Consider the following 12,160-nt stretch of genomic DNA (forward strand, 5'->3'; position numbering starts at 1 on the left):
GTCGGTTCAAAAACTCAAAGTCTAGTATAGAGAAGTTTAGTATAGTAAAGTTGAAGGATGGAATAAAAAGAATGAGTTTTAAATCTACCACAATTCTAACTTTTGGATATATTTTTAATTTTAATATATTTTTTTTATAAGAATCAACCTATTATATTATCTAAACAAATATAAATTTATTAGTTGTTTTTATTTATACAAATTTAAATGTTAAATTTGTTTTAATGAATACCTTAATTATAAATATTTAATAGGAAAAAAATCATATTTAGATGTACAACTAACTCAGTTATACGTATGAACTAATAAAAGTTTATTTAAACGTATAAACTATAAAGATATTGACTCATTTAGCCTCTCTGTTAGTAAATAGAGTTAATTTATTTTTTAAATTTATATCTTTATCAATTATATATTCATTTTTTGCTCTCTTTCATTTTTTATTAATTAATTAATCAATTTTTCTTTTCTTTTTTTATTTATTAATTTATCTCCCTTTATTTATTTTTCTTTGTAATATTTTTGTGATTTTTTTAATATAAACAAAAGTAAAATTAATAGTGTTTTTATTTAATTTTTTTATTCAGGTTTATAATAATAGTAAACAAAATCATTGAGTTACTATTTTTTTTTTTTGTATAATATTGTTTATTACTTTCTTGGTGTTGAATGAATTAATATTGATTATTATCCAAATTCAATATCTTTTGTTGTTAAATGGATGAGTCACTGTAATATTCAAGTAAACAATTTTAAAATAATCAAGGTTATATAAGAATAATGCAAAAATAGTAAAATAAAATAAAAATAAAATTAAAATAATCAAATATCAAATACATATGAATAGACGAATAAAGAAAATAAAAAAATAAAGAAAAATTAATTAATTAATAAAAAAATAAAGAGTTAAATTGATAATTAAATAATTAAAAGAAAGACAAAGAAAGAATGAATATTTAATTAATAAACATATAAATTTTTAAAAATTAAATATGTTTATCCCTCAAGACTAAATTAGCCAACTTTTTAATAGTATAATGAATTTTTATTACTTTAACTGAGTTAGTTGTACAGGTAAATGAGTTTTATTTCTATTTAATATTATTATTAGAAAAGATTAAATTAAAGAAAAATCTTATTAAAAGAAAATATTATCTATATAAAAATATTTTTATTTATAAATAAATATATAAATTATGTAATAATAATAATATATAAAGACATACAAAAAGAAAACACTATTAAAAATAGTCACACAACTACGCAAGCACGTCATATTTACAAAGATTAACTTTTAATTATTTTAAATTTAATTATTTTCTATTAGTAATGTTATTATTTTAAATATTAATGTAATTATTTTATAAGTATGAAATAATTAAATATTAAGCAGTTTGAAACTATCTTATTTGTTTTTAAATATTAAAAAATTATTAAAATTATTAAAATTTTATATCATGATAGAAATAAATAGATAAATGTCATTATGGATATATATAATAAATTATAAACAAACTGTCTTTTTAAGTATTAAGGTTTATATGATTTTAAAACTTTTAGATAATTTGATCAAATGATTAGAGGTATTTGTTAAATTCATATAAGGCATGAGTTTATTAGTGATCAGCCTATGTTATTTAGAAGCCAAAATCAAGGTTCAGTTAGGTAGTTTTTTTTAGTATTATTAATTTTTTTAAATAACATGAATAATAAAGAATGCATTGAAAATAACTATTATAAATAGAATTAAAATAAATAATACAAATTATTTGGAGTAAATCTCAACTGTTTATAAATAGTTTTTTTTTATTTATTTTTAAAAATTTCACTATTATTTAATATAAATTTAATAATTTTTTACAAATATATATTAACTTCTAAATATAAATTGCACTTTCAAGTGTTGTGTTTTTATGAGTTTATTATGTAAAATAATATTTAAAACCTAAAAATAGGTTAATCAAATTTTTATAAGAATATGTATATAAATAAAGACATATTATATTATTTTTACTGTTCTTCTATTGCAATTGCGGTTAAAAGTTATATTTTTTAAGTATTTCAATTTAAAAACATAATTTTGATAGTTATTGTTTATTTATTCTTACATTTATTTTATAAAATAATTATATTAAATCATTATTATTTATATTTTTTAATAAAAAATTGTTATTATATAAAATTGCTTTTTTTTAATAATTAAAATAATCCTTTCAAAAATAGTAGAAAAAAATAAAATTAAAATAATCAAATATAAAATACATATGAATAGACTAATGAAGAAAAATAAATAAATAGAGAAAAATTAATTAATTAATAAAAAATAAAGAGATAAATTGATAATTAAATAATTAAAAGAAAGACAGAGAAAAAATAATATTTAATTAATAAACATATAAATTTTTAAAAATTAAATATGTTTATTACTTGAGACTAAATTAGTCAACTTTTAATAGTATAATGAATTTTTATTTGTTCATATGTTTAACAAATATATTTAACTGAGCTAGTTCTATAATGAGTTTTATTTCTATTTAATATTATTATTAGAAAAGATTAAATTAAAGAAAATTTTTATTAAAATAAAACTTTATCAATATAAAAACTTTTATTTTATAAATAAATATATAAATTAGGTAATAATAATAATAATAATAATATATAAAGACATAAAAAAAAATAAACACTATTAAAAAGAGTCACACAACTACGCAAGCACGGGATATTTATAAATATTAACTTTTTATTATTTTAAATTTAATTATTTTTTTATTAGTAATGTTATCGTTTTAAATATTAATGTAATTATTTTATAAGTATGAAATAATTAAATATTAAGCAGTTTGAAACTATCTTATTTGTTTTTAAATATAAAAATATTATTAAAATTATATCTCATGATATAAATAAATAAATAAATGTCATTATGGATATATATATTAAATTCTAAACAAAGGGTATTTTTAAGTATTTAGGTTTATATGATTTTATTATTGAACTTTAATATTTAAAATTTTTAGATAATTTGATCAAATAATTAGTGGTATTTGTTAAGTTCATATAAGGCATGAGTTTATTAGTGAAAGCCAAAATCAAGGTTCAGTTAGGTATTTTTTTTTTTGGTAGTATTATTAATTTTTTAAAATAACATGAATAATAAAGAATGCATTGAAAATAGCTATTATAAATAGAATTAAAATAAATAATACAAATTATTTGGAGTAAATCTCAACTGTTTATAAATAGTTTTTTATTTATTTTTAAAAAATTTCACTGTCATTTAATATAAATTTAATTATTTTTTACAAATATATATTAACTTCTAAATATAAATTGCACTTTAAAGTGTTGTGTTTTTATGAGTTTATTATGTAAAATAATATTTAAAACCTAAAAATAGGTTAATCAAATTTTTATGAGAATATGTATATAAATAAAAACATATTATATTATTTTTACTGTTCTTCAATTGCAGTTAAAAGGTTAAAAGTTATATTTTGTAAGTATTTCAATTTAAAAACTTAATTTTAATAGTTATTGTTTATTTATTCATACATTTATTTTATAAAATAATTATATTAAATCATTATTATTTATATTTTTAATAAAAAATTGTTATTATATAAAATTGCTTTTTTTTAATAATTAAAATAATTCTTTCATATTATATATATATATATATATATATATATATATAAATAATATATTATATAATATATTATATATATATAGACTTTTCTACATTCTTGATTGTGTTTATATTATTGGTCATTTTGGAGTCGCCTAATATTTGTTTATCTTTTTTTTCTTCTAGAGTGGATTGAGATAGCACCATTGAAATAATAATAAAAAAATATAAAATATGAGATGTTTTTCTAAATATGATTCCTGAAATATTAAAAAATAAAAATAATTAAAAAAAACATAAGCTAATAAATATAGAACTAAAAACAACTCATCGCTTCGTATTATCTGGATCTAAAAATAGTCAAGATATAATATATTGATCATATCATTGTAGCAACTGAAAACAATTTTGCATAAAAAAAAATTAAATCTAATGTGAAGTCGCTTCGTATTATCTGGGTCTAAAAAATAATCAAGATATAATATATTGATCATATCAATGTAGCAACTGAAAACAATTTTGCATAAAAAAAATTAATTCTTATGTGAAGTGAAAATATAAAAAAAAAAGATGGTAATAAATGGACAAATGAGAGAAAGAGAAAAAAATCGAAATATAGAATTCCAATATGTAATGTAATAAAACATTATAAATGAATGAATATGTTCATAAAAAAAACAAGAAACTCAAGCCAATAAAAACTGAGAAGATTGATGACTCAAAAATAAATTTTATTAAGATAAAAACACCATTGTAGAATTGAGATCTAACCGTTAAGTAAAAAAGTTGATGGGATGATATTTCTAAATTGCTTGAATAAAAAAAATAAATGTATTTGTTAATTGATTTGATCTTTTCAATAAGAAAAGAACATAAAATTGGAAAACAAAATATGTCTTTTTTCACTTATTTCCTTTCATGTATTTTATTCTTCAAAAAAGGATTCATATAGAAGATTTTTACCTATTTTTTAGTCGTATTTGTAGATTATGACCGGAAATAAAATGTTGAACGAGAATTTCTTGATAATTATAATATAAACAATATATAGAAAGAAAATTACAAAGTGTAATAATTTTGATTATGGAATTTACATATACTCAACGTTGTTGTTATAATTAACATATACTCAATGTTTGCTTGTTTGCCCGTTGTGAAAGAATCATTTCGCTAGAATGTTTGCTTGAATCTAGCTATTTTCATTAAAACAAATATTTCATTCTATATGGTATGGGAAGGAGTCTAAAGTAGTTCATGGCCTGGCATTAATAGTCTTTATTGTAATACATATTTATCTCGTTTAGAGATATACCCCATCTATTTTATAGATGGGTCTCGAATATCTTCTAGAAAGGTAATTCTATTTTATTTCCGATTATTGTTTTTGTTCGAAAGTTACTACTTCATACACATATTCAAATTCAAATATTCAAAAAGGTGAAATATGTTGGTTAAAATATTCAGATTTTGGCTAGGATTTGGAATTGGGGGAGATTATCCTCTGTCAGCTACTATCATGTCAGAATACGCAAGTAAGAAAACTCGAGGGACTTTTATTGCTGCAGTTTTCGCAATGCAGGGGTTCGGTATACTAGCTAGCTGGTGGATCGAGCTGTTGGATGTATTGTGTCGTCGGCGTTTAACAAAGCTTATCCATCTCCGGCGGGATCAGTTGTTCCTGAAGCCGATTATATTTGGAGGATTATATTGATGTTTGGTGTAATTCTGGCTGGGATGACATATTATTGGCGGATGAAGATGCTAGATATACTGCTTTGGTTGCTAAGAACACAAAGCAAGCAGCGGAAGACATGTCCAAGGTAATTTCAAACTATTTTTTCTCTATCTTTTTCTCTTCATAATGAAGAAATTGCTCTCGATCTATTATTGATTAATATAAAACTAAGCAAGATATTGGTCAACAAAATTAATACAATCATTGAGTTTTCATTTAGGAGTGACTAAAATAAAATTGCAATTTAGATTCATAAGTGATAAGCCCAAACAGAAATGAAAAATATAAAAAACTGAAGCATGAAACTAATAATAATAATAATAATAATAATAATAGTATTCTGATTCTTATCAGAATATGCATCTCCATCCAAATATTTGCATTCTTCTTCTCTATCAGAATATTAGTTATCGTAATAGTAATCATCGTCATAATCTTCGTCTTCTACGTCAGAATATGCTGATCTGGTTGTATAATATCCGTCTTTAGATTTTTCTTCATCATAATCAACAACATAACATGTAATATCAGTAGAATTAAAAAGAGTGACACTTGTAAAACTAATTATAAACAATTAAAAAAATGAATTATACATACAGTTTTTCTTATCATTATTTTAGCATGCATTCAATATAAAATGATCAGTTTCAACCTTTTAAAACTATCATTATAAAGATAAATAAATGAAAACTTAATTACCTGTTTTTATCAACCCGATCACCACAATAACAACCGCTACAATCGTCCCAATAAACTGAAGAAAACCCATATTATATATAATCTAGGTCCAAAACTTTTGCAATTTCTAAATATTCAAAGATATATAAGAACAGTGAACATTTTATAAGTGTATACATTAGCAGAAATTAATAATATTGCAGAAACGAAGCATCCTTTAAATTCATTTTACCGCCATTATTGTCGCGCCTTCTTTCTAGAGCATCTCACCTTTCACCAATTACCCATGACCGGCATTTATTCAAACATTTGTATCATTTCCAATTATCTCTTTCTTTGTGATTTTAAAAAATAATAAACACTAATATTAATTTTATGAAGACACTTGAATTTGATCAGTTATTTTTAATATATGAGTTTTTTAATTTTAAAATGGTGTAATATAGAGTTTGGATTATTAAAACTGTCTAGATTACCGAGGGCTGGATTAATTTGGATATGTATATGAGAGTAACAAAAGTTTCAAACTTGCAACTTCAAAATATAACAATATAAGTTCAACATTATAACCAACTAGGCTAATAACACTTTAAATTTTAAATTTAGCTTCCAAATGGATGAACGTATAACATTTTTAACAATATAACTTCGACATTTTAAACAACTAAACTATTAATATTTTTAATTCGTTTATATAATTTAATTTTTGTATATATAACCTTTTATAATGGTTAGTCATACATTAAATTATAAAAAGAAATCTATAATCATAGGTGATGTAATAGTTAATTGTTAATGATTGAGGGTAGGAATCACACACGGTGCAAATTTATAATATTTATAAAGAAGGGATAATAAATATGTTGGTTGACGGAAGTGAGTTGATAAGTATGTGAGAATAAGATTATTGTTTGACGGAAGTGGATTGATAAAGGTCGGTAAATAGGAGATTGTTGAGTAATAAGGAATATGTTGATTAACCGAAGTTAGTTGATAAAGGTCGGTAATGTACAGAAATATCTCAAGTTGATATTAATATACCAGAATAGTTCATGAATTCATAGTTAATAGTTCAATCCAATTTCTCAATATTTTGACTTTTGTGACTTAAAATCCACATTTTTTCCAAAAGAAAAGTACATTGCTTACATCTTTCCTCCATTGTCCGCCTAACCAGCTCCTCTTTCGGAAGAGAAGGAATCGCTCGCTCAAAATATGTCCCTTCAGTTGATACACAAGGCGATCCACATGATCACGAGTTCACTCTCATTAAGCCTCTTCGGCGGCACTAACCATGACTTGGCTTATCCAATATCCAATTAAAAAAGAGCTTGAATTGTTGTTTGTTTTCCTCTCTTTGTATAAAGTCAGTTAGTCTCAATGTTGGACAGAACCATTTGACACAAATGATCATTTCGTTGGAATGCTTGTTTTACTCTAGTTACTCCTATTAAAACGAATATTTCATTCTATATGATATGGGAAGAAGTCTATAGTAGTTCATCGCCTTATGGTCTTGATTGTAATACATATTTAACTCGTTTAGAGATATACCCCATATATTTTATAAATGGGTCTCGAATATTTTCTAGAAATGTAATTCTATTTTATTTCTGATTATTATTTTTGTAGGAAAGTTACTACTTCATACACATATTCAAATTCAAATATTCAAAAGGTGAAATATGTTGGTTAAAAAAACCCAAAGTATAGTCTAGAGAAGTTTATTATAGAGAAATTGAAGGATGGAAATAAAAAGAATGAGTTTTAAATCCACCACAATTCTAACTTTTGAATATGTTTTTGATTTTAATATATATAAGTATACAAGGGTTTGAAAGAGGGAAGAAATTAACACTAAAAAAAAGTTAATTGCTTAATTTATAAGCGTGTAATCACCCCCTTTTGAATTAAAAATTAAAAGAATTAAAAAAATTTGTGAACGGAGAGAAGACAAATCAAATCAAGAGAAAAATGTGGAAATGATTTCCTTTTTAATATATTGATTTATTATCATTATTCTATAGAGTTAATAAAAATGAGTAAAAATAATTATGAATTTATAAATTATGAAAATGTGGAAATGATTTCTTTTTTAATATATTAATTTATTATTATTATTTTTTAGAGTTAATAAAAATGAGTAAAAATATTTATGAATTTATGAATGAATGTTATTAAATTTATTAATATATATAATTAAAATATATTTTATATTATTATTTCATTTAAATTAATATCTTAATAAAATATTTTATTTCAGATCTATGATTTTCAAATAGGACTATTAATGTATAATAAAAATAATAATTATTAATGTAACGGTGGACATTCAAAAAAATGGTAAAAGAACACAATTAAACAATGATAAGACCCATATAATAAGAATACTTTTTTTTTTATTATTATTATATACATATAAAAATCTTAAATTATTTTTTTAAATTAAATTTATAATATTTAATCTTTTAATCATTTATTATTATCACCTAAACTATTTTATTAAGTATTGAACTTGAGAATTCAAACAAACAAAGTATTGTATATTTGTATAAGAGATTAAATTGAAACTGATTGTTATTAAATTTGATGTTAAATAATAAATATAGATCTTTTCGATAAATTTATTTTTATTGTATTATATTTATTTATTATTAAATGAAATTATATCATTTTCTTAAATCTATCATGAATATTTTATAACCAATTGAAACGAAGATTATCCAACCAACCAATTATATAAAAACATATATAACTTGTAATATATATAACTAGGACTATGAAAAATGTGTATTTTCTGTGAGAGAGATAATTATTAAATTATTGCTAATCAAATTTTGCGTTTACGTAGAGGAAAAAGTCAACATTTAATTAATTAATGCAAATCACTGACTTGATTAATTAAGCTCAAAAAAATTAATTATTACATAGAGTAAATATGTTTCTAAGTAATTACTAATTAGTATCCGAGTTTTGACTTCCTTTATATTATATATATATACGAGTTAAATATTGTGTGGATTAATTATATTCTGGACATATTTTATTTTTAAATTGGATCATTTTACTTAAGTTTGTTATTGTTAATTTTATTAATATTTATAAATTTATCAAAATAGTTTAAATAAAAAAAAATGCTATAATTCTACACAAATACAAATAAAGACTTAAACGAAACTTGTTACATTTTACTTGATTATAACATTTTATTAAGAGTTTGATTCATTTCGGCTTATTCTAAGATTTTGTTGTTATTATTTCAATTTTGTTTTTGGGTAAAAAAAAAGTCTAACATCAAATCAAACAAGTTCTAAGAGGCGCTGAAAAGTCAGCTAACTTTATTTTTTTTTTATTTATGTTCCAGTCAGCTAGATTGAACGTGTTGCCACAATTCTCAAGAAAAAATTCATATTTATAAGTAGAATCAAATTATATATATATATATATATAATTCATAACAAATTATTTATTATATATTTCTCAATTTTAATAGTAATTTAAAATATGGACAAGCCATTATTATAAACAAAGAAAAGAACGAGAAAAAAAATACAAGTTCATTCTATGTCGTTTAAATTTTAATTTTCAAATTATCTTGTTAGACTATTAGAGAAAATAAGTTCTATTTTTTTTATTATGTTCTTTGTTAGTTTAGTTACATTAACTAATATTAAAATTATTTGGTTATACATGACTTAATAACTATAATCTAACATATATATATATATATGATTAGAATTCAAACGCCTTATCCATTAGGCCTCAGGTGTTTGTGTTTCTTTATCTCAGTTATATTCTATGGATGATTTGAGTGAAAGGATATTATAGTCTCTTCAGAAAAATCACTGAATGCAGGTAAATAATCTTACAAATATTCGAAGTAAAAGAAAATAGTTAAGACACCTAAGTTAAAATTATTATCTACTAAAATACTAATTATTTAAAAAAAATTATCATTATCTACTAATATTTTTTTAATTCATTTTACTAGAAAATGAAAAAAAATATCTTATCAAAATCACAGTCAATAAATTTTGTTAAATATTTTATAAATTTTTAAGTCTTGTTATTAGGAGTGTAAACGAGTCAAGCTGTTCGCGATCGTGAGTAACTCGGTCAAAGCTTAAATTTGACCGAGCTCAAGTCGAGTTCGAGTAGCTCGATTATAAAATAGAGCTTGAGCTTTAAATTTATTGTTCGAGTTGCTCATTATATATATATATATATATATATATATATATATATTATATATAAAAAGCCACAATTTTTCTCTTAAACCTTCAATCTCTCTTTTCCTTTCATTCTTAAACAATCAAACTCATCTCTATCTTCTCATTTCATTCTCGTTTTCTCCTTCTTTCATTCTCAAACAGTAAAACTCACATCTCTCTCTTCTCCTTCCATTTCCAAATTGCCAAACCCCTCTCTCTTTTCTCTTTTCATTTCAAACGGTTAAACCCTTCTCTTTTATCTCTTTGTCCTCCGTCAATCTTTCAGATTATTTCTTTATCAAAAGACTTTGAAACATATATTTTTTTGGATTATACTATTAACGAAGCAGCTTGTTCATGACTTTCACTATTTTATATTTAAAATCTTGTAATTACAAATGAAATTAAATATTTAATTTCGTTTGTAATTTCTTAATGAGATGTTTGTGATTGAATAATCATCTATAAATTATGTGATGATATTTATATTTCTTATTCTTAAATAATGTCGTGATTATAGGTGTAGTTTGTGAAATATTTATTATATTATGTTTGAGATATTATTTAGTGGTAAAATATAATTTTAATAAATATAATTTAATTTTCGAGTTCGAGCTCGAGTAGCTCGAATTGTAATCGAGCCGAGTTCGAGTATAAATTTTGAAACTCGATCGAGTTCGAGTATTTACAAAATACAATTCGAGTCGAGTTCGAGTAGTCTGGTACTAGACTCGACTCAGCTGGTTTATACTCCTACTTCTTACACATCTATTTAAATAAAATAAAATAAAACTAATTTATTATAAATATTTATTTGAAAGAAATTATTAAAATATTTGTGTGAACTTTATAATTTAATACATGAGAGGAGTGGAATCATGAGAGATTGTATGGTGTGGTTACGGTTCAAGATGTCGTGGAGGGAAATTGTGTTTCACTCTTAAGGCAAATACCAAAAGGGGTTATAATTCTTAACTTGTTGAATGATATTCAATTTCAGGGTAGTGGGGATTCATTTGCTAGGAAACATTAAAGGAATGGGAAGTTTGTTTCGGGACTGACATGTGATTCATCCGTACAAGGGAGCAGGCTATTAGTTGGCATCATGTGGTTTGGTCCTCTAAAATTATTTCTTGACACCAATTTATTTTATGTATGGCGTATCGAGAAAGATTGGCGATTCGTAACCGGCTTTGAAAATCATGAATATCCCTATTTCTAATTATGTTTTATGCGTGGGAAATGAGAAAAGTATCAATCATCTTTTTGGAGAATGCCCTTTTGTTACTATGTTATGGGGGTAATTTCTAAAAAAAAAATGAATATTTTTAACTTCCTTTGTTCGTGGTATGATATTAGATTTTTGACAATTGTAAGAGCAAAGAGTTAATCGATTTTATTCGAGCGTTTTTAAGTGTTTATTTGGGGCATTGATGTATAATGTTTGGATGGAGCGAAACACAAAGATCTTTACACGATTTTTTTTTTATTTTTAGATCGATAGAACAGATTTGGAAAGTGTCGTGGTTGATGGAAATTCATTCAATCATACTTGGAGTACTTGGTGGTGTATTCCAGCATGTGAGGAAAATTGGGTGCTTAGTCAAAATCAGAGTATCCTTTTGGTGGAGTTACTAGTACAATATAATTTAAGATGCAATAGGTTTTCGTTGTTTAATATATACTTATTTTTAATTTGTGTTGAATTTTTTCATTTGTTTGTCATTCTTTTATGTCTTTTATTTTAAAAAATAAAGATAGGACTTGTCTAACTTGATTTTGAAATCGTACTTCTTTTTCATTTTTGGATTTTTTAAATAAAATTATACTAAGTCATTTTCTATATATTTATAAATATTATTTTGATTAGTGTTTAATTTTAATTTATTGATTTCTTTTTGAAAACTA

The 12,160-nt window shown here is 22.4% G+C and overlaps 1 pseudogene; it reads left to right on the forward strand.

Annotated features, from left to right (window-relative positions):
* Positions 1 to 4,956: 4,956 nt before the first annotated feature.
* On the forward strand, positions 4,957 to 11,285 carry LOC124932085 (annotated as a pseudogene).
* The last annotated feature ends 875 nt before the right edge of the window (positions 11,286 to 12,160 follow it).

Source organism: Impatiens glandulifera, chromosome 1, assembly GCF_907164915.1.
Source record: "Impatiens glandulifera chromosome 1, dImpGla2.1, whole genome shotgun sequence".
In the NCBI taxonomy this organism is placed as follows: Eukaryota; Viridiplantae; Streptophyta; class Magnoliopsida; order Ericales; family Balsaminaceae; genus Impatiens; species Impatiens glandulifera.